At 45.6% G+C, this 24,596-nt stretch overlaps 1 long non-coding RNA gene across 1 annotated transcript; it reads left to right on the top strand.

The window, feature by feature from the left end:
• The first annotated feature begins 1,671 nt into the window (after window positions 1-1,671).
• Window positions 1,672-6,945, top strand: LOC143434767 (uncharacterized). Its single transcript, XR_013104523.1, has 3 exons — window positions 1,672-4,193; window positions 6,109-6,276; window positions 6,840-6,945. It is a non-coding gene; the product is annotated as an uncharacterized LOC143434767 (long non-coding RNA).
• The last annotated feature ends 17,651 nt before the right edge of the window (window positions 6,946-24,596 follow it).

The following is a 24,596-nucleotide window of genomic DNA, read 5'->3' as shown; positions in this document are numbered from 1 at the left end:
CTGACATTAGGGACGCTGGAGGTAACATGGGACGTCAACACAGACCCCTGTTGCTGCAGGGCCACAGACCTAGACATGGCCCTCGGTGGCAGTCTAGCCTGACATCACGATGGCCTTGGTGATTTCGAAGTCTACTCACATCAGGCTGGTCCTCACTACCCCAGTCACCAGTTCTGCCTCTCTTCATTGTGCACACATCCTCTGCTTCTCTTTCTCTCTATCTCTCCACCACTTACTTGCTCATCTTAATGGCACAGGGGGCATCTGGGTGTCTTCCGAGTGATTCTTGGCAGGGGTTCTGATTTTATTTTTCAAATTGCCAATTTAAAAACACGTGTGCTTGCAAGGTACACAAATATCTGCCCTCAATTACCTACCTACCTTTCTTCTTCCTTCCTTCCTTCCTTCCTTCCTTCCTTCCTTCCTTCCCTCCCTCCCTCCTTCCCCCTCTCCTCCCCTCCTTCCCCCTCTTTCTATTCTTCTTTCATATAATACATCCTGACCACAATTTTCCCTCCCTCCCTCCTTCCCTCCCTCCCTCCCTCCCTCCCTCCCTCCCTCCCTCCCCCTCCCTCCCTCTTGATCCAGTCTCTCCCAGTCTTGAATTTTCTAATTCTGGGAGAAATAGTCCTACAGTCCTGAGAAGAGGAATTAAGAAGAAGCTCCCGCCTAGACATACCACAGCCAGCCCTGTGAGGACAACTGGGTCAAGCAATCCCCTGGGTGACCAGAAATAGAAGCCTGCCTGTGTCATCTTTCAAGTCTCATAGAGGTCCCTGTGAAACTGAGTTGTGGTTGGTGGGGAGGGTGGAAAACAAGGTCTTAGGGAATTTATCCTTAACAAAGCATACAGGAACAAGTAGATGGGAAATCTGTGTGAAGGAGTGTGCTGGGCAGAGGATTAGTCAAGGGTTTTAAAGTCCTTGGATGATCACAGACAGACAAATGAAGACCCTCTTCCACCAAGGACACAGGCTAAAATGCCAGTTTCTGGCAGTCCATTTGTCATGCTATCCACAGTTGCCTGGCTGTCGGAATCCCTGTAGGAAAATCGTGTCTTATGTCTCTCTCTGTCTTGGGATGGGTTTCTCAGTTTCAGAGTTTCAGGTCTTACTTTGAGGTCATTGATCCAGTTTGGATTGGTTCTTGTGCAGAGTGAGTGATAGGGACCTAGTCTCTTTAACTTGTAGGTATACAGCTCACCGAGCACCGTTTGTCAGAGGCCAACTTTCCTCTAATGTCCGTTTCAGGCCCCTTTTTTGAAGGTCAGGTGGTTGTAGAGTATGAGTTTATTTTTGGGTCTTCACTTCTATCCCATTGATTTGTGTGTCTGCTTTTGTAAGCACCGCCATGTTTTGGTAACGGTGTCTGGCCTCCAGGCTGTTTTTGAGTCTCAGGATTGCTGCTGTGACTATCTGGGGTGCCTTGTGTTTCAGTGGGAATCACGAGTGCGTTTCTGGTCTTGGTGGGGATTGCACTGAATCTGTAGATCTTCTTGGGCCCTATGGTTATTTTTAACAATATTAATTCATGTGATCCATAAGCGTGGGAGTGCTTCAACATCTAGCATTTTCTTTAACTCATTTCGTGTTTTATTTATTTGTGTTCTTTTATTTACTATTATTGCGTGTATGTGTTTGTGTGAACTATAGCAAACACACAGAGGCCGGAGAACAACTTTTGGGAGTTGGTTCTCTCCTTGTACTGTGGGTTCTGGGGATAGAACTTGCGGACCCATCTCACTCTCCCCTTGGCATAGTTCTTGTGGGATTCCAATAGTTACAGTGAGAAAATTCCCTGTCAAAGAGTGAGCTAGGACCCTCCCTTTCCTCATGGTGGCCAGGCCATCTCTCTCCTCCCACTCCTCCTTTCCCTCCTCCTCTCTCTTTTCCTCTACCTCCCCTCCTCTCTCTTTCCATCCTCTTTCTCATCCAGTGACCATGTGAGCACTCCTTCAGTGGCCATGTGAGCACTCCTCACATCCTCTGACCTTGACTCCCTCTGCCAAGAGGTGATGCAGCCAGAAGAACCTCACCCAAGCTTTGTAGATGTTGATGCTCCAGTTCTTGGGCCTTCATTTAACTGTGGGCTGAATTACATATATTTACATTACTCAGCCTCTGATATTTTGCTATAGAAAGGAAAATGAATGAATGAATGAATGAATGAATGAATGTAGCTTCCACATAGGACTTCTAGCTTTAGCAAACAAAAATACAGGACACTATGAATAAATTTCAGATTAATAACAATTAGTTCAGGGTATATATCATTCAGTACAGGACATAAGTATGGTAAAAAAAAAAATGTTTAAGTGGCATTAAAAGTGAATATCTGTCCTGTGTTGTGTCTGTCACTTTTACTTCTTTCTCTGTTCTTTTGAGTAAGTTCTCCTGTGGGTGAGTTTCAGCGAGATGGCTTCCGAGCTGGGCAGGTTGCATTTCTGCTTTCCCCTGCCCACTATTGCATACTTTCCCAGGTGCCCTGTCAAGTGTGAGGAAGTAATATGTGGCCCTCCCTGCTTGCAGCTCAGTCTTGGTGTGTGCGTGCGCGTGCACATATGTGTGCGAGCTTGCACGTGTGCGTGTGCCCATGTGCTTACGGATGGAAGATGGACAATGCACACTGACTTTTATCAAAAGTCTTCTTGACATCTATTGGGATAATCACGTGATTTCCATCCTTTTTCCGACTGACATGATTTCTACTCACCGACTTCCTGTGCGGAGGTCCTGGCATAAACTCATGTTGTGTTGATGGTACAGGTTTCCTCTGCAGACTTCCCTTCTAGCTGTTCACAGAAGAATTTGGTATGCAGGTTGTAAGGAATCTGGAGGCAAGATTGTGCCGGTTTCTAAACTGAACTATTCCTATTTCACTGTTAATTAGTCTTTAAAATTTTTTATTATTACTATTTTATTACTAGGTGTTGTAAGACTTTATTTAGCACCAGTATCTCACGGTCTTATATAGAGTGAAGTGCTTTGCCGGCAGAAGGCACCCTTTGTGGAGGTGGATTTCTTCCTCTGTGGTTCCACCCAGAGGCCCCAAGGGGACTGATTCCTTGGGCTCCCATCTGTCTAGCGCCGGACATTTTCCCTGCCACTCTTCCTTCCTCATGACTCCCTATGGAGGAGAGTGTTATTATCAAGTAGGGGTGATACCCACTTCTTACTGCTAAACTCCAAGCTCTGGAGGTGTGGTCCTTCTTCTTGTTCTCCAGGAAGGGTTCAGGAGATCATCTGGGTGACAGACTCCTCAGTGTGCTGGCTTTGATGGAGAGGGTGCTGGAAGTCACATAGTCACATAGTCAGTATTGACAGTAGGCCATGTGATCTCTCTCTCTCTCTCTCTCTCTCTCTCTCTCTCTCTCTCTCTCTCTCTCAATTGCACTGAACTCAGGAGAAAGATGGTGGTGTCTGCATTAAGCCCCGAATCTTCATAACAGCAGCTCACATAACCAATGTCACCAGAAAAAACTGCTCTGAGATTCTCTTCTCTAACTTTGGTCATGTGTGGCTGTTACTACACTTGTTTGTGTTTTAAAAATCACACCCCCTTTGGCAAATGCCAGTGGCATGCGTTTGCTCTTTCTTTACTTCTGACCAATTGGGTTCTCAGTGGCTGACCATTTTGCAGAAGCAGCTCATAGACGTATTCATGGGTCTCACTCATTCATTGCTTCTTGTTTTCCATCTTAATCATCCCTTTTATGTGTTTTCCTTTTTGAGTATGTGATGTTTTTAATCTAGATCCTTGGCTTGAAGGCCCCTATATTCACCTATATGAGAAGGGTTTGATATCTACTTGGGGCTAGCGGGAAAGCCTTTGAGTTCATAATGGTCAGTGCACAGCATTGCTGGAAGCACGGTCAGCACTGTGCCAATGATGGCTACGAAGGGGGTGGGGTGACGGACGGCAAGGTGCTGTGCTTTGTACATTAGGTCTTCAAGGGCTTCTCCAAGGCTGGTCCCCAGGCTGGCTCTGCTGGAAGGTGGTGGAACCTGAAGAATGTGGGACCCAGTGGGAGAAAGTGAAGCCATGGCGACTCGCCTTCAAAGGAGAGTGTGGCATGCTTCCTTTGCCTCCTGGCCACAAGGTGATCAGCTTTGCTTTGGGCATCACCATGGACCCAAAAGCAATGTGATGATCATGGGCAGGAATCCAGCTATGCAAAGGACGGGTAGCACAAGGTATGGGCTGTTCTCTGGAGTCCTCATACACTGAAAGATGTAGTATTGTATGTTGGTCATAATTTTTCATAGTTTGGATGTTTTCTATTTTAATTTTTAACTGATTTTATTATATTAATTCTATAAAATAATGGGCTTGATTTTGGTGTTTTCATACATACACATGTGATCATATTTAGCTGTTACCTTCTTATTTCCTTTCCCTCTTCTTCTTTCCAAGTAGTGCGACCCCTGTATATATCTGATATACACCTATATTTTACATGTAAGAAAATGAGGATTTGTCCAGCCATTGTGACGAGTCCTCAGGAATTTAAAGCTAGAACTACCATCTGATCCATGTTGGGTGTGCACCCAGAGAAATATGAAGTACAGACCTCAAGCTTGTGACGGTGTTCGTGCTCTACAATAGCCAAGCCATGGAACTGTTAGGTGCCCACCAAAGAAACGGAGAGCTATTTTACAAGAATATAGAAACCTATGGGTCAGGTTGAGTTTTAGTAAGAAATGTAAACAACTTCAAGTTTTCCCTAAACCATGCACCAAGGTAGATAATAAAATTAATGGCATTTATGTACCTGTCTGTAACAGACACACCAGAGACAACAACAGAGGGGTGTGCTATCCCTTTAAATGCCATTACCTTTCCCTTGCTGGTAGTCTGCACACAGTCTTATTCATGAATGCAGACACCGTGGACCCTAATTTTTACTCCTCATATTTCCCTCATGTGGATTTTAATATCAGGCGATGTTATTGCTCTAAAACAAGAACAGATGAAATTCAAAGACAGAAAATGTGTTATTTCAGAAAGCAGTAAACATTTCGTGACTGACGTGACTCTCATAAATCTCTCCTGGTCGTCAGGGGTGGCGTGCTCAGGCCTGCCTTCTCTGTAATTGTATGCCTTTGCATTCCTGCTATTAATTTTGAATTTTGTCTTCTCCTCACTAGACACTCAGGTTTATTGTGTGAGTCTGCTTTTATTTGCTGGTTTTTTATTGTATGTTTGTCTTCCCTGTGCTTTTGAATGTAACCTTTCTCCTAGCTTTCTTTGAATTGCTTCCAATTTATTCTATTTTTAAAGAAATCTGACCTTGGTTGGGTAACTTGTTCATTAATTTCCAATCTGTCATTTCTATAAATTCCTAGAGAACCATTTTGACTGCCTCCCAGCTAATGGTATTTTATCACTGTTTAAAGTATTTCTGTTCCTAGTATGATTTATTCTTTGACGCGACTATTTTCAAATTTATTTTCTCTTAATGGGTGGGCCTTCATGAACATAGCCAACTCTCATTCAGTTTCATTATGTGTCAATAATATGGTCTACATAATAATGTTCCTTGAAACTGGTTGAAGTTTGCTTTATAGCCTAAGAAGGGAAGCTCATAGATTTAGACATAAGGTTCCCTCATGTGTAGGATGTGAGTCCAGTTCCCAGCACCCTTATGGGGTGGCTTACAACTGCCTGGAATGCCAGCTCACACTGGAGGCAATCACACGCATGCACATGCATATGTACACACAGAGAAAAATTTAAATATAAATATATTTATAAATATATATAAAGAACACACACATACTTGAATTATTGCAGGCTGATGTCTATGTGAGATCATTACGTTAAGCTTGCTAGTTATGTTCTGGCCCTTCCTATGTTGTTTTTTTTTTTTATCTACTTTCTGGAGGGATGTTGTGCATTAATTAATATTGTTTATTACTTCCAAATTGTTGTGGATTTGTCTGATCTTACTTAATATTGTAAGGCTGTTTCATTAGACTTGTCTGTTTTTAGCCTAGTGTGACAATTTCTATCCACAAAGACACAGTCTCATTGGTGTTGTTGGCCTCCCAGTTCTTGGACTTGCAGCAACATCTGCCTTTGATGTCCCTGTCCTTCTTCCCTCCACAGACTTTATCCCGCCCACTGTGGGGACAGCCCTCTATTGTCTCTCAAGCCTGGGACTTTCTCCTGCATTCCCCATTGGACAATCACCACTTTCTGTTAATTCACTCAAGCATCTTGTACTGGGGAGTCCTCTGAGGCCCATGGTGTGACTTGAATTTCTCCATTCCTGAGGTCAGTTGATTCAAATCTAGCCCCCCCCCATCCCTATTAGATTGTCCATTACCTAAAAGGCTTGAGGAGATTTGCATGGCTGGTTAGAGAGTAGACAGGAGAGGGAAGAATGCAAGACATCAGGGTCCAGTTAGGAGGGCTCTCTTGGTCAGGAGAGACCAATACTTACCGCTAGAGCTAGGAGAGCTGTGGGAAGAGTCAAAAGCACCTGAGCAGCGGGTGAAACTTTTAGTTTTGGCCAATGTGCTCTGTACATGTGCTCGTGATCAACACAGGCCACAGAGGAGTGGCTGTGTGCTGAGTTGTCTGTATCGCAGGGTACAATGGGGGGGGCGTGCGGAGGAGGTCTTGGCAGAGCAGGTCTCAGGGTGTACTGTGAGGGCAATGTCTTGGTTCTTAAGGGGACACAGGAGGTAGAGCTGGGAAGCATTGAGAGGGCTGGGGTAAGTTCTACAGGATGGGTTACTGTGCACAGGAATCCTCTACACTCACAGGCCTGGGTCTGGTCCAGGTCCTGGGGCTGTACACTTCCATTCACACACATCTCTAATGCTGCTTTTCAGAGCTGGGCCTGGCTGCTGATGGAGAGTCTCAGAAGAAGTGGATACTGCATGCAGACTGTGGAATCAACAAGGGCCACCCTTGGGGCACCAGCACAGGAAGACTTGGTGTGTGAAACCTTTATTGACTGGAGGCTTTAGGGTCAATTCAGTTGAGGTTCTGGGAGTCCTGACTGGAAGTTGCTAGCCTAGGCACCTGGGGGTAGCTCATGCAAGTGGGGTGTGCTATGGGGTACCCCAATGTGTCTGGGGCTTTATCTAGCTCTCTCTGGTAAATCCTAAGGTGGAAGTAGAAGTAGATCAAAATGGGAATGGCTGTCTGTCAGTGAACCCGCCAGATACTCTGGGCCACAGTACACAGTAGTGCTGGTCTTCCCTGTGTGAATGCCCATCATCTGCATGGGAAAGGCAATGTGTTCATAAAGTGGACAGATATGCCCACAGGAAGGGCAATGGTGGGGAACACATACCCATGCTTTTTGCCCTCCCTTCCTTCTGCCCTGCAACCTGAATCCTACCGGGTCACAGAGAAGGGCATTGAGGAACAGAGAGCACTGAACTGAATTGACCCAGGATTAAAGATGCCCACAACAGGTTGCATTTCTTCTCTTCCTAGGCTCCACAATCAAGGATTCCTGCTCATGTGCTTTCCAGGGACCCTGTGTAATAAACTGTGCTTGGAGGGGTGGTTCAATATACAAAAATACATCAACGTAATCCACCATATAAACAAACTGAAAGAGGAAAAAAACCCCACATAATCATAATCTGGTTAGATACTGAAAAAGCCTTTAACAAAATCCAGCACCCCTTCATGATAAGTCTTGAAGAGAACAGGGTTACAGGTGAACGCAATAAAGGCAATTACAGCAAGCCAATAGCTAATATCAAGCTAAATGAAGAGACATTTAAATCAATTCCACTAAAATCAGGGACAAGACAAGCTGCTCACCATCTATTCAGTATAGTACTTGAAGTTCTATCTAGAGCAATAAGACAACTAAAGGAGATCAAGGGGATACAAATTGGAAAGGAAGAAGCCAAAGTATTGCTATTTACAGATGATATTGTAGTATACATAAGTGACCCCACAATTTCTATTAGAGAACACCCACAACTGATAAACACCTTTAACAAAATGGCTGAATACAAAATTCACTGAAAAGAAAAAGTCAGTAGCCCTCCTTTATACAAAGGATAAATAGGCTGAGAAAGAAATCAAGGATACAACTCCCTTCACAAATCACCACAAATAACATAAAATACTCAGAGTAACTCTAGCCAAGCAAGTGAAAGATCTGTATGACAAGAACTTCAAGTCTCTGATGAAAGAAATTGAGGAAAAACGTTCTCCCATGCTCAAGGATCGGTAGGATTAACAGTAAAACTGGCCATCTTAACAAAAGCAATCTACAGATTCAATGCAATTCCCACCAATTCTTTATAGACCTTAAATGAACAATTCTCAATTTCATAAGGAAAAACAAACAAACAAACAACCCCAGGGTATCTAAAACAATACTGTGCAATAAAAGAACTTTTGGAGGTGTCACCACCCCAGATCTCAAGCTGTACTATAGAACAACGGCACTAAACACTGCATGGTATTGATATAGAAACAGGCAGGTTGATCAATGGAATGGAATGGAATTGAAGACCCTAAAATATACCCACATACCTACGGTCACTTGATTTTTGACAAAGAAGCCAATAAAAGAAAAGAAAAGAAAAGAAAAGAAAAGAAAAGAAAAGAAAAGAAAAGAAAGCAAGAAAGCAAGCAAGCATCTTCAACAAATGGTGCTGGTCTAACTGGATGTCTGCATGCAAATAAACTCATATTTATCACCCTGCACAAAATTCAATTCCAAGTGGATCACAGACCTCAACATAAAACAAGATATGCTAAATCTAATAGAAAAGAAAGTGGGGAATAGCAAAGCATTGGTGCAGGAGACAATTTCCTGAAAAGAACACTAATAGCTCAGGCACTAAGACTTCAGTGAATAAACGAAACCTCAAGAAACTGAAAAGCTTTCTGTAAGGCTAAGGACACCATCAATAGGACAAAATAGCAGCCTACAGAATGGGAAAAGATCTTCACCAACCCTACATCCTACAGAAGGCTAATATCCAAAATACGTAAAGATCTCAAGAAGTTAGACAACCCAAATAAAATATGGGGTACAGAGTTAGAGAGTTCTCAACAGTGGAATCTCTAATGAGAAACATTTAAATAAATGTTCAACATCATTAGTCACCAGGAAAATGCAAATGAGATTCCACCTCACATCAATCAGAAGGGCTAAGATGAAAAACTCAGGTGACAGTACAGGCTGGTGAGGATGTGGAGCAAGGGGATCACTCCTCCATAGCTGGTGGGAGTCCAGACTTGTACAACCACTCTGGAAATCAATTTGGTGGTTTTTCAGAAAATTGGGAATAGTTCTGCCTGAAGACCCAGCTGTACCACTCCTGGGCATATACCCAAAAGATGCTCTACCATCCCACAAAGACACTCGCTCAACAAATAAAGCTCATAGCAGCTTTATTTGTAATAGTCAGAAACTGGCAAAAACCTAGATGTCCTTCAACTGAAGAATGGATAGAGAAAATGTGGTACATCTACACAATGGAATACTACTCAGCTACTAAAAAAAAAAAGGACATCATGAAATTTGCAGGCAAATGGGTGGAATTAGAAAATATTCTAAGCGAGGTAACCCAAACCCAAAAGGACATGCATGGTATGTACTTACTGATAAGTGGATATTAGGCATAAGTACAGGATACCCACACTCCACAGACCAAAAGAAGCTAAATAACAAGGAGGACCCAAGGGAGGATGCCTGAATCTCACTCAAAAGGTGAAATAAAGTAGACATCAGAGGTGGATGGAAGGAGGGAGCTGGGTGGGAGGAGCGGTGTGGGGTGTCATCTCTAGTACATGCCATAGACCTGGGATGGGGGAGGCCCCAGGGAGTTTTTGAGGGTGACTTTAGCTGAGACGCCTAGCATTTGGGGATGTAGAACCTGAAATGACCACCTCCTGTAGCCAGGCAGGACTCCCAGTGGAGGGATAAGGACACCAACCCACCCATAAAACCTTCAACCCAAAATTTGTCCTGCCTACAAGAAGTGCAGGGACAAAGATGGAGCAGAGACTGAAGGAATGGCTACCAATGACTGGCCAAACTTGAGACCGGTCACAAAGGCAAGCACCAATCCCTGACACTATTAATGATACTCTGTTATGCTTGCAGACAGGAGCCTAGCATAACTGCCCTCTGAGAGGCTTCATCCAGTAGCTAACTGAAACAAGTAGAGACCCACAGCCAAACACTAGAGTGAACTTGGAGAGTCTTATGGAAGATTTGGGGGAAGGATAAGGGACCCAGAGGGGATAAGGTCTCCACAAGAAGGCCAATAGAGTCAACTAACCTAGACCCTTGGGGGCTCCCAGAGACTGAACCACTAACCAACGAGTAAGCATGGGCTGGACCTAGGCCCCTTGTGCATATGTAGCAGATGTGCAGCTTGGTCTTTATGTGGGTCTCCCACAGCCCTAACTCTGTTGCCTGGATGTGGATTCTAACTGGGCTGCCTTTTCTGGCCTCAGTGAGAGAGGATGTGCCTAGTCTTGTGGCGACTTGACGTGCCAGGGTGGGTGATACCCAGGGGGCGTCCCCCTTCTCAGAGGAGAAGGGAAGGGGACTGCAGGGAGGAGCTGTGGGAGAGGAGACTGGGAGGAGGGGGGCTATTATCAGGGTGTAAAGTGAATAAATAAATTTTAATAAAAAACCCTGCTTTGGGACAGGTGATCTGCAAGGAGAGGAGGGCAGGAGTCTGATGAAGGGAAGGCTCCTTCAGGAAGACTGATCAGGTCTGCTCAGACCTTCAGCTTGCTCCGGATGCCTGGCCATGAACTGTGCTTTTGTGTTGGTACCATTGGTCAATGACACCAGAAGCCAGAGCAGAACTTTCTAGACCCAGACATGCTCTCCATGTGGCAAAAGATGCTGAAGATTGTTTCACAGAGCGGTTGTGAAAGAGAAGAATGATTCCTAATCCCTGTATCCAGGACCTTCATTGTTTCGAGCACGTTTCTAGAAGCTTCTTTGCCTTGTTGAGATTGAGAGTATGTGCAGCTTACTTGGTCCTGAAAGTCCCCCACGTCATCATCTCCACTGGGCTTCACAGAAGACACTCTGAAACATTCCCTCAAATGAGGGGAAGACCACAACAGCACAGAGGACATGTCTCCATGCCAAAGATGGAGTTCTCACTGAAAGGTGAAGATGCAGCTGGGTGTTTAATGCCAGCACCTGGGAGGCAGAGGCAGGTGGATCTCTGAGTTCAAGGACAGCCTGGTTCACAGAGGGAGTTCTGAGACAGCCAGAGCTACACAGTGAGATCTTATCTCACCACCACCACCACCACCACCACCACCACCACCACCACCACCACCACCACCACCACAGTGAAGTTACTTTGTGATTGTACCGTCCCCAGCTGCACTTGCCGATGCCAGAGCAACCCACTGGACAGGTGCATTGGCATCACATGCACCCCCACTCTGGCCTGCTGTAACTTGCCTGGCAAACCTGGCCCATGGTTGATGTCTAAAAATTAACTTTTTTTCTTTTGTATGTGTATGTATGTGCAAGGGAAACGTATGTGTGTATGTGGTGTGTGTGTGCTCACATGTGCACATATCCGTGCACGTGGAGGCCAGAGATGGAGGCTGAGCATCTTCATTTATCTCTCTCATTGTTTTTTTGTTTCCATATTATTTTAACTTTACCTTAATTGTATTGATTCTTTGAGAACTTCATATATATTTTAATCATATTCATCCCCACAGCTCCTTCCAGACCTCCCTGATTTTATACACATTTCAACGTTGTGTCCTCATTCAAAACAAAATCCATTGAGTCCAACGTGTGCTGTCTGTGGACTTTGGATTTGTGGCCCTGTTGATGTCAATTATCAATAGCTCCTCAGTTAAGGGCGGGACTTTGTGCGTCCCTTTTCCATTTATGCTGGAATTTTGCCTGCCTTGACTCTGTCCCTTGCATGTACCATCATAGTGTCGGTGAGTATATGTCCAGCTGCCCTTCTGTGTCTCAAAAACAGTTTTGAGGTAGTCACCCCTGCCTCTGGCTCTTACACTCTCTCCGTATCCTCTTCCTGAATGCCTGGGGAGGAGGCATTGTCATATTGCTGTCCTGATTTAGGGCCAAGCACCCCACAGTCTCATTTTCCACCTTATTTTATGCGACAGGGTCTGTCACTGACCAAGGAGCTTGGCTTTTTTTTGAGAGCTGGGGATGTGAACTCAGGTGCCCATGCTCATGCAGCAAGCACTGTACTAATGGATCTGTGCTCCCCCCCTCCCCATGCAGCGCATGTAAAGTAGGTCTCATTAGTGCAAAGCCCTGTGCATGCATTCACACACGATGCTTTCTCAACATGGTGGCAGAGCTGAGCTGCAGGCTCAGACTGTGTAAGATGGCTGATTTGACATGTCAGATGGACTGGGTGCCCATATAACTAGCTAGGCCTTTCCTGTTGTGTTTGTAGGTGTTTCTGGAAAGGTGAGCACTTCCACTGGCTGACTTAGTGGGGGCATCTTTCTATTCTGGAAGGCCTGGAGGGCACAAAAGTCAGGGTGAGGCTGGTTGTTCTGCCTAATTGGACACACAGTCTTCAGTCAGCCCAGCACTCGTGGCTCTGAGAGCTTCAATGTCTGCAATTAGCATACTGACTGACTGACTCTTACACATTTCAGTCCCACCACAGGCCAGCAGACAGGGGATCATGGGACTTCTTGTCATCCATGATGACGGGGACCAGATCTATTGTATGTATGTATACATCCTTTAACATACAAAGCTCTTCACAGAAATCTCCCCTTCGTTCCACACACAACATAACGTTGTAGTTACTCTCAGGCCAGGAAATGCAGCCAGTGATGACCAAGAGTTGTAGGAAGAAACTCACCACACACTAGAAAGCAAACCGAAGTACCAGACAGAGCTGAGGCGCTGTAGAGACACTGTGCTGGTGTTTATCCTTCTGCTAGGTTTTTTTTTCCACGTGCACGTGCTGGCGATTAAAGAAGGAAGTGTTTGAAGAGGATGCAGTTTCCATAAACAGTTGCCTTGATGCGCTGGAGCCTGAGCAAACCGGGGACAGTGCCCTGGAACCCTCTTTAATCTGTCTTGTGATCTCATTTCCACATGGACTGAGGACCATGTTCATGTGACCTTAGAGAGAACTGGGCCTGGAGCCTGAAGATATCGGTTTCCATCCAGGAAACAGAACAGCCTCGAGGCTGCAGACGAGTTCTGTTGTCGATTCTGTATAGCAGACTCTATAGAGAGTAGAATTATGATCCCCCTCCCGCCCCGCTTCTAGAGGTGGGTACCATGGTTCTTCGGGGCAAAACCTTCTGACTACCCCATGAGAACATGGAATTACAATAAGGTTTCTACAAACACTGAATTCCCTAGCCCTGATGTCACGAGGAGCTTCTGAAGAAGCAGTTATTCGGTACAACCAGTGGAGTGAGTGGACGTGGCTAACATTTGGGACTCACAGCTGAAGGTTTTTCTGGAAACAGGCCCCCTGGGACTGGGTGGAGGAGAGCCTGACCTACAGACAGCTTACTTGTACTAGTGACACACGGTGTCTCAGGACCCGCATGTGTTTAGCGGAGCATTCATGGCGAGTAAAGACTTGTGAATCACCCACTGCAGATGCCTTCCTTCCTCTGGGCAGTTTGTAAACAGCATCAGTTCCCAGCACCTCGGTGGCCTCCTGGGCAGGTGTGCTGTGAGTCCTGTGGCGATCGGTGTTGCTAATCTCATAGTCCAGAGGCCCTGGGTGTCAGAAATGCAGAGGGCTTGGTGGCTGTGAAGTGATTTAGCCCAGCATAGCTCTATCCCTTATGACTTATTGGCTAGGAAGGTCAGCCAACTCAGCCTAACCTTTCTGTAGGATGGAGCATGCACAGATCATCGGTACACTGCTGTGGGGGTAGAGTGAAACTTTTAGAATCACTTAGATCCAGGTTTGTGCAGCGAAATCCCTACTGTGAGACCCAGAAAGGGTCTGAAACCTATGTCTCCGCTCCCACTTGCTGCCAGGTGGAGAAAGTAATTCCTACCCTTCAGAGTTAGCTCCAGAATGAACCGACACGCTACAACTTTGAACACTGTAGTTAAGAGGAAAGCTGGTTCACTCACTCAATTCCCAGGTGTCCGTATCGCAACCCGGGCTGTCTCCTGATTCCTTGCCTGGCCACTCAGTTTACCCTTCAGATATGAAAACCTTGAGCCCAGGCATGGGCTGCTGCCTCTTCTTTGGGGGAGCTGATTTAAGGGGTGGCACTGAGCATGACAGAGAGACTGGGGGAGAGCTAAGGTAGACATGCCGAGGTATTGGAGACTCGTTTTGCCTGCAAATGGACTACCCCAGGCTAGATGAGTGCTTAAGATCATCCAGGGTCTGAACACATGCCCCTAGCTTTCTCTTTTGGGCTGGGATCTAATGGCTTGGAAGTCATTCAGATTTGGGGGGAACTCTTGGTGTTTGTAGTCATGGATTGCATGTTGCTAGAATGCTGGTTTGTTTTCAGGCATGAAATCCATCATGGCACAGGCACTGGCTGCCTTTTTACAGAAAGAATAGAGGACCCCATTCTTCAATGCCCTGCCTCACACCATTGAGTTACAGAGCCAGAGTTTAACCAACCCAGGGAGCACTCAAGTATGACCATTTACCTGCAGTAGGGGCCCTAAGTCCCAACCTCAGAACACTTGGCCTTCCTCTGGCCACACTGTGGACACAATGCCCTTCCATGGGAAGTGGTGGGACCCAGGTGATATGATGTTGATGGAGGGGGGGCTAAGCTGACCCTCAGAGGTGAAGGCTCTTCTAGGACCAGCATCAGTAATTCTGAGAGCCCTCTGTGCTCAGTCAGAGAAGAGCCCCAAGTGGCCAGGACACTGCTTCTTGATGAAAAGTGGGAACCAAGTTTTCTTACTGCATATGAATCCAGGACGCTTTCAAATGGGGCCCTGAAGAGAAATCTTTCCTCTCACTTGTAGCGGAGACAGTGTTCCCACTGCTAGCTATTTACAACTTCCCTATGGGTATAAAGGGGAGAGATGGGGAGGATATTGGTTGGTATGTGTACTATGTGTGATATGTGTGGCATAGTGTGTAGGACATATGTAGCATGTGATGGAGTATGGAGTGTGGTATATAGTTACATAACATATATGTACAATGATGTGTTTCTGATGCATATTATCTCTGTGTTGTGTTGTAGTATGTGGATTGCGTAGGTATTATATGTGGTGTGGGTGTTATATGCATATATGTATGGTTTGTTTGTGGTGTATGTAATTTGTGCATAGTGTGAGGTGTTTATGTGAGTTTATGGTTGACTATGTGTGTGCCGTGTAGTATGTGCTGTGAATGTGTGAGTTTGTAATGTGCTGTCTCGTGTATAATGGGACTCTGTGTCATGCAAACTCTACAGCCTGGTGACAGCTGTAGTTGATGTGCCTAGCATGCATAGGTACTTTGCTCCCACCTATGACATTATGTTATTCTACATAGATGTCTTTCCCCTAGTGTAATACAAAGGGAAGCTACAATCTGCTGGTGTAGGGGAAAGCCTGGCTCATCCCCTTGGCTGGTCCCCCGGCTCATCCCCAGCCTAGATGTTCTTGACTCCGTCTCCTCACCTGATGCTCACACTCGTGGCCTTTTCCAGATCAGCCTGTTTGCCCTCTTTAGCTTCTGTGAACACGAATTCAACTTACTTTTGTGAATATTTCCATATATACCACTCAATCAGTATTTCAGATATCGGCAAAGACTAATATTACTTGTTTCTCAGATCTGATATCTCCTCACACTCCAGTTACCTTGTGCCTTCAGGGAATCTGCTCATTTGACCCAAGGAAGTCTCCTGGCCCTGCCATCTTTCTATACCTCAGATTCCTGTGCTCTGAATTTTCATCTCTGTCCACAGAAGACATAGTGATATAGAATGCAGGCACATCTCTCTCCAGGTTGCTTAGGAGAGCATGAAAACCACGCCAGAGTCTTGGCTCTGACCTTCAGCTCTGACTTACCAATGGCCTTGGGAATTTAGATACCACAGCAACCAGGCCTCCAGAGAGGTCACCTTCAGAGAAGTCGCCATCACCCCTTCTGACCTCAGCAGATCCTGGGTTCCTCCTCTTCTCTCTCCTGTCAGCTTCCAAGACTCATGGGATACTGCTTTAGTACCCCAAGGCCAGTCTGTCCTTTCAGACCAGTAACTATTGCCAGGGCTCAAATCCCCCTTGTGGACTTCATGAACCGTCTTACAAAATACTTCTAAGCACAGGCCCAACTGCCCTTGACCTTGAGACAGTCTGTAACCATTTGAAATTCACAGAGGCTCCTCAGACATCCCCTCCAGGTGGACTAGTAACTGAAACCTCAGAATTTGTGTTATGGTGCATCAGGAAAGAATTCCCAGGGAACAGTGCTTGTAACTAGGGGAGAGGTAGCCTAGGCCACCTCTGTACCGAGGGTCATGTTTCCTGATTTGTTCCATTTCCTCCCACTGGGGACTGTATTGAGTATTATGTGTATGCATGGATGTGTCTGTCTCATGGAATATAGACAGGGCATATTTCAAGATCTTACTCCACAGCACAGTTGAGTTACACAGTTGGCTTTTCACGTTGATTTGACGTAGTGGGAAGTACACGCACAGGAATGGTATGTGCTGGGGTCAGGCTGAGAGCCGGCATGGTGGGAAGACCTTGGGATAGGTGAACAGGGAGCATGGGTCAGATATCTGGAGTCACATGGAATGAGGGTCCTGATGGGACTGTAAGATTGAGTTTAACACATAGGCCTGTCTCTTCCTTCCTCTGCAGATACTCAGGGCGACCTGCCTCTTGTGAGCCACCTTCTATCCTGGGCATGCAGCTCTGCTCTTGACCTGTTGCAGACATGGTGGGCATTTTGGTCAACCCGTGGAGCTTGAACAGTATGGGGTTTGCAGAATGGGATTTTCTCAAAATGGGGCTGCTGGGAGAGGACACATTTGCAAACCATCGTGTGAACTGGACGTAAGCTTGGTAGAAACTGTTCCCCTCCGTCTAGCCTTCTGATTCCAAGCTACAGTTTTGACCTGGAAAGCATCAACATCCTTCTTGAGTAAATTTTTTTTTTTTGGGGGGGGGGGTCACAAAAAGCAAGCTCTGATGTAGAAATTGAAATTTTACCTTCCTAAAGGCCAGGATGACTGCAGAGGTCGGTAGGCAGCCTGCTCCTCCACTCCCTAGTGAGTCAGAGGCAGCACTGCTCCTGTGTGCCTCAGAGTCTCATACGCTAGTAAGGCTTGCTTGCCATCTGTGTTTCCTGCACCCCCTGAACACACACAAGTCTTTCATGGGGGTGGGGCATGTCCTACTCATCTGGTGAATGCATCGACACAATGCAATTTGCTTTCTAAACAGATGTCCCGGGGCGGGGGATGGGGTGGGGATTGCATGGGGGAACTCAGCTAACAATGCCTAGAAGTTGTCTGAAGACTTTAAGAGGCTTTTGACTGGGGGCTGGGGCTGTTCACAGAACTCGCTTTAATTGAAACACACCTAATTTGGGTACTCAAGTTAGGTATCCAAAGAGTGTCCAGTCCCCATCTAGAAGGAGGGTTTCTGTTTCCCATCTGCCAGTGGGGATTTCTTAGTCTGCTTTTCTGAAATGACCATGTAGGAAAGAACGGTGGCTGATCCCCCTCAGGCCCACAGGCCCCTCTGTGGAGTCCAAACTCCATCCGCACACATGAACCCACTGACGTATCCTGTCTGTCATTCACCTGCTGATTCCCACATGGGGGTTTGTGTCTTGCTTGCAGCCATGGCACAAAGGTGTCCAGGAGCCAGCAGTAGCATGGACATCAGTGGAGGCAGCCAATGGGCTTGCTTCTTAGATCAACCATGGTCTATGTGTGTGAACCATCTTCCCTCCCTCAGGTAAGCCACAAGTATCTCAGAGGAATGTTAAGCTGTTACAGGTTGCTCATTCCTTTAGGAATTTCCACTGCCCGCCTTGGTCTCCTGTAGAAACCAGGGCTGTGAGTCACCGTCTCAGAGCTCTGTTACTGTTGCCAAAATGGATGTAACCAAAGAAGGTGTGACCTGAATGTTGCCCTCAATAAGAGATATACCTGTTTAAATCCTAGAAGGCAAAGCAGCTGGAGTTGGAAGTAGGAAGTTTTCTGGGACAGAAACAGGTCAAGATGCTGCAGGTGGCACCAAAGACCTGATTAGCCTGTCTGCTGGATGCAGGTAAGCTGGCAGCAAACTTCTTACGGAGAAAGCCACATAACAAGGCATCCACACTTCTCCCCCATCTGACTCCAGGGAGTTCTTTGAGCCTCTGCAGGCTCATTATTCACTTGACGTCAGTCTCCCAATCAATGACCCAGATTTCTGGCCCCTCTTCTGCTTCAGTGTTTCCATTCTGTGGCACTTGAAAGCTGGCATTCCCAGCACCCCAAAGGAGGAAGCAAGCTGAAGATCAGTGAAGCCACCCAGAGGCTGACTCCAAACACTATTGGAAGGCATGCCTCGGGGTGCACTATGGTCTCACTTTTTGGTATCCCACTTTCTGTGTGACATTTTCACTTGGGTGGGTGGGGGGTGAGGTGCCGCTGACTTCTGACTAATAGCAGCTAGCAATAGAGATGGACTACCCTTCTCTTTTGCTTAGTTACATGATACCCTGTCTCAGTAGACTGGTGGTAGAGGCACCTTGCTGTTTTTGAAGTGATGAGCCACCATGTTGTGACACGCTCACTTGAGGGCAGGGTGGGAAGATCTGTGGAAGCCCAGGGCCTTCATTAGGACCCCTAAGCCAAGGAGCAAGAGATAATGATCATACAGCGTTTTAGCCCAGGTTGTACTGGAAGTGAGATGGGGCTAGGGGGATGTATAGAGGTAAGAGAGATGTGATAACTCATAACTCAATGCAGATGCTGATGACAGAAACCAGAGTCTTACTGTATGACATTCTTGTCATGGGTCTGTACCTCATCTGGTGGAGGCTGCCCCTGTGCAGCAGGGACGTTCTCTTCGGTTCACTGTCAGGTGGCTTGTGCTACTCTTATTTTAAAAGATTTTGCTTGATTTCCTGCCTCTATGGAGATAATGCATGGACATAAGACCCCAAGAATGATGGCAGCTATGGGCCACCTATCCCAAAAGACTGGCTCATAGGTGCCAGGAGTTTGGACCAAGGTGGGCAGCTCACAGGGCAGTGAAGACAGCCAGTTCATTACACAATTTCTGGTTACGGAGGGCAGCAGTAGGGAACCCAGGCTGTAGGGGGTGCTACAGAGCAATCTGAGAGCTACATATCACCAGCAGCTAAAGGCATACAAAAGACACCAAAGGGCTATATGCGGGGACTGACAGAAGGTCCCTGGATATCAAATACAAAGATTAGGACAAGAAGAGGTAACTGCCTGAAGTTGGGTAGTCACACCTGGTGACTGGGAGACTGAGAATAGGTGTTTTGAAGAGGGGAGTCTCATATTTTACCATCTTACAGGTGACAGCTGAAGATGTCCCTCAAGTCAAGGAGGGTAAGGATGACTGTGGAAAAGTCTACTAATGCTTGGCCATAGCACACATTGATGGAGACTAGGATGCAAACACGTTCTTGCTGGTAAACCTCCCCACGGGAGACTGAGTTATTGGAGAACAACTTACCTAAGGGCCTTCCAGGGCCTGCTAGGACCTCAGGGTCTGGAAGTGTTTGTGGTATGGGAAAGACAGGAGACATGCTGTCCAACAGTTCCTTCACTTTCATGACCAGAGCATTTTAGATGTATATGACACATGTATATGAGTAGAGCCTGTGTCTCAGAATTCAGCTTGGCACCTGAATCCCATGATCCCTGAGTGTCTTCTGTAGGTTTGGCACAGCATCTCTAGAAACCCTTTAATGTCTGGCCTCAACCTGCCACGCAGATGCTCTAAAAAAGCAGCTACCAGGCAGGGGACTTAGTTGTCTTGCACAAAGCTTCCAAATGCATTTTAGAAGATGAACAGAAAATTAAAGCCGAAAGGATCTTATGCAATTTACAACTCTCAAAGTTTTGTTTTTCATGAAAAACCCCCTCACTGCCGCCCCCCCACCCCAGGTTTTTAGGTGCTCTCTGATCTGTGAGCAGTAGGCCTGATGTTATTCAACAGAGCAAGGGCCAGATTCTAGCAGAATTGGCCAGAGTGTTAGCAGTAGGAGAGGGCTTGTCTAGCTTGGAACCAAGTCTGTGCTGGGGTTACTTGCTAGTGGTGGCTCAGGTCTCCGTGGCCTGCGGGAGAGGAGTGCAGAGGCCCCTCGCTTTCCCATCAAGGCTTTGGGAACCGCTCCAAGCCTTTTGTCCTGACGACTGTCATGTGCGCATCCGACGGTTGCGTGTGGATGTAAGTGGCTAGGACTCCGGCCAGCGCTTGACTGAGAAGCTGAACGATCTGCAGCTGGTGCTGATGCAGCTGACTTTGAAAGATCTCCGCCTTCAGAGGGCTGACCTCCCACAGAAGAGGAGCAGCCATGAAACTTGGGGTGACAGCACTCCCCTAGGGGGCGATGAGGATGATGTTGTTTCCCGGAGTGGCTTGTGTGTGGTAGGTAGTGCCATGCGCCACATCTGCTGAGCTAAGGCTGGATCGTTAGAGGTTCCCAGATCTACCAGGTGACGTTTGACACATGTGGGGTCCATGTCTTGGCTTCATGTTCTTGGCAGAGCTCTCTTATGCCAGAGGGGGAGGTGCTGTCTGGTAGGCACCAGGCTGGAGCCAGGGTCACCTGCCCTTCATGTTGCCTCCACCTTGGGTAGACACATACACATCTAAGAAATGGAGATTCCCATCCAAAGGCCCAGGACTCATCCATCGGGAGAAACTGAGGCACAGATTCATCAGCACCTGCCTCTGCGGGCTGCTCTTGGGTGGCAGAACATGCTACACGGCAGTGCTAGCAGGCCGATTGCCACATCTGGTATGCATCCATGTGAGACACAGAGTCCCATGTCTCAAAACCAAGGGAAGTATTTAACCATGCACATCACAAACAGCCCACAGACGGTTGGCTTTGGTGGTTTGAAGGGCTGAGCAAGCCAAGTGTTGTCTCACAGAAGAGCAAGGACAACCAGAGGATGGGGGCAAACTGCAGAGCCCAGCCGCTTCAGCAGAGAAAGCTGAATTCACTCCCCCACCAGCTGGGAAAGTTCTCTGGGCTCTTTGAAGAGAAACCAGGAGTGTGCCAGGAGCCTTGAACTCTCCCCTCTGAGGTTCAGATGCCTGCAGGTCATCACACTCGAGACAGACTTTCTTGTTTTCTGGTAGCCTGATGAGATGCTAGGCCCAGAGGACACTTGCCCTGGTGACACCTCTCAGCTCAGGTCTATACCCCACTTTCACAGCCTTCCAGGATTGTTTTTATCAGGTCATATGTTTTTGAGACAGAATCTTGCTGTGCAGCCTATGGCTATTCTTGAACTCACTATGTGGCCTTAAGGTGGTCTCAAACTCTGGGCAAATCCTCTGTCTCAGCCTACAGAATACTCAAATAATAGGCACAGGCTGTGACGCTTGGCTCTGAGTGAGATTTCTTGGCCCACCTCCATCTCAAGGCACCTGTCTGCAAAGGATCATCGGCTGACATTTACAAGGGACCAGAAAACCTTTCAAGTCAGATGCTGAAGACCTTTGTGATATGGGAGAGAAAATTCAGCACCTTTTTATTTTGTTTTGGAGAAAGAAAAGTATCTGGAGTTTTCATGGAAGGAAATGGGAACGGGGTGCACCTGACTGGGCCTATTTTCCCTGGCTTCTGTATAGTTCCCTCAGTACATGTAATTGTCAAACTTTCAGGGAGTTCCTTTGCAAATTAGGGCAGAGAAGTAAACTTAAAATCTAGAATGTTCAACGTTGTGAGAGTCGGGAGCAGGCTGCCGTGGCACACACATACAAGTCAGAAGACACCCTGTGGGAGTCAGTTTCTTCTTCCACTGTGTGAGACCTGAGCTCAAACTCAGATTGTCAGGCTGGGTGACAAGCCCCTTCACTCACTAAGTTATCTTGCCAGCCCTAAACTTAAATATTAAAAAAAAAAAATCAATTTTATTTTATGTGTATGCTTACAAGTATGGCCCCCTTACCATATGCATGCAATACCTAAGAAGACCAGAGAAAGGCATTGGATCCCTTGGAATAAGAGTTACAGACATATGTGAGCCTCCATGGGAGGCTCTGAGAATTGAGACCAGGGCCTCTGAAAGATCAGCTTAACTGTTGAGCCAGCTCACCAGGCCAGAGTTATATATTTTAAATGAGAGAGTTGAATGAAGGGTTTATGGAGTGGCTCCATGTTTTCAGAAACTTCTATTAAATCATCATATGCATATCCCCTGACTTTTTGAGCTCTGGCACGTTAAAGTCTGACATGTTAAAGTCTATCTAGCTCTCAGCTGTGAGACCATGAGAGGAAGAAGGGTGTGTATTGTCCTGCAGACTCTCCAGGTCTCTCCAGTGGTGCTCGTGGTGATTTCTTTGTTACACTTTACCAAACAGGTCTAGCCTTAGACAGCACTGTCCTGAGGTGGGTGTTGGGGAAGATCATTGATGGCTTCTGGGAACCAACCCTTGGGTTATCTTCTAGACGATCCTATCCCAGCCAAAGTTTCCATAGAACCAAGACACAGAGCTTCCTCTGGCATCTGCTCCATGTCAACAGGACACATCATACTAAGCACCAAGCAGAAAGGAGAATAGAGTTTCCTACACACATAACCAGGTCAGGAAAGTCTCAGAAAACAGGGACACACACATGGAATACCTCAGTATTAATGAATTCACCTCAAATCCTTCGCCTTCAATTCCTACGCAATACTGAGGTCCACTTGGAAAAAAAAATCAAACGGGCATGTTGAAGATATCAAACAGTAGGAGACATCTTTGGGAAGAGCTTTTAAGTAAATGCCTTCAGATGTTCATGAGTTACCCACTGGTGCGGACGCTCAGACTTTCCATGGCCGTAGCTTTGACCGTTACTGCCTGCACACATGTGATAAAGAGTCTGCTTTGTCTTGCTTGTTTATTCTACAAAGCTGGGATTTGCAAATGTGGCTATGCTTCTAGAAAAACAGGATTTAAAGATCTATAAATAGGAAGTCAATTTCACAAAAAATAAGAATGTAATTTGTTTTTGATTTTATAATTCTCATTATAGAAAGAAAAGAGCTCATGGATAGTAAGTTTATTGTAAGCCGAAAAGTCTTAAGTAACTCTTTATTGAGGGAAAGAATAAGCTACAACTCTGGTTTTAAAATCTGGACTTTCTATGAATTCACCATAGAAGTTGGAGGTTGCCAGTTTCCTCGTCTATAAAATATTTTTAAGAACCCCTGTCTCTCAGTGTTAGCTTTTCAAAATCCAACAAGTATCTTATAATTTATTTCAACTGTGGCTCATATTCAAGGTTCTAACAGCTCACTGCGGCATATTGCACTTTTTTTAGAAAAGTACTAGTTGATTTAGGTTTTCAAATATATAAATATAAATATAAACATTCATGGCAGATACTTCTGTGTTTTGCTTCTCAGCAAGAAGAACAAAATTAAGACATTTGAAGGCAAATAAATGGAACTGTAAACTACCATATGAACCAAACCCAGAAAGACAAATATAATGCCACACTTTCTCCCATATATGGAATATATATGTGTATACGCTACGGTGGTTTGAATGAGAAGGCCCTCCCCTATATTCACATATTTGAATACTTGGTCCTCAGTTAGTGGTTGATGGGCATACACATATACATACACACATACACACACACAAACGTATATATATACATACACACATACATATACACATACATACACACATATACATACTCACTCATACACACATACACACACAAACGTAGATACATACATACACACATATACATACTCACTCATACATACATACATACATACACAAACATAGATACATACATACGTACATACATACATACACATACATATACACATACATACACACACAAACGTAGATACATACATACACACATACATATACACATACATACACACATATACATACTCACTCATACATACATACATACATACATACACAAACATAGATACATACATACGTACATACATACATACACACACATACATATACACATACATACACACACAAACGTAGATACATACATACATATGTACATACATACACACATACATATACACATACATCTACACACATATACATACACACTCATATATACACACACATAGACGCACAAATGTAGATACATACATACATACACACACATACATACACAAACATACATACATACACACATACATACACAAACATACATACATACATATACACATACATATATACATACACACTCATACACACACATACATACACACATACATATAAACATACATACAAAAACATACATACATACATACACACATACATATATACACATATACATACACACTCATACATACACACACATACATATATACATACAACTACCCATCCTTGGAGGTCAGCAAAGATGAAAATAAGGGGAGTTGAGGTACAACTGCAACATTTCTAAAAGGAAGCAAGAATGCAGCCAAACAACAGTCAGGAGAAAGAGTAATAA

This window comes from Arvicanthis niloticus, chromosome 17 (genome assembly GCF_011762505.2).
Source record: "Arvicanthis niloticus isolate mArvNil1 chromosome 17, mArvNil1.pat.X, whole genome shotgun sequence".
Taxonomy (NCBI): Eukaryota; Metazoa; Chordata; class Mammalia; order Rodentia; family Muridae; genus Arvicanthis; species Arvicanthis niloticus.
This window is presented reverse-complemented; position numbering and strand designations above follow the sequence as displayed.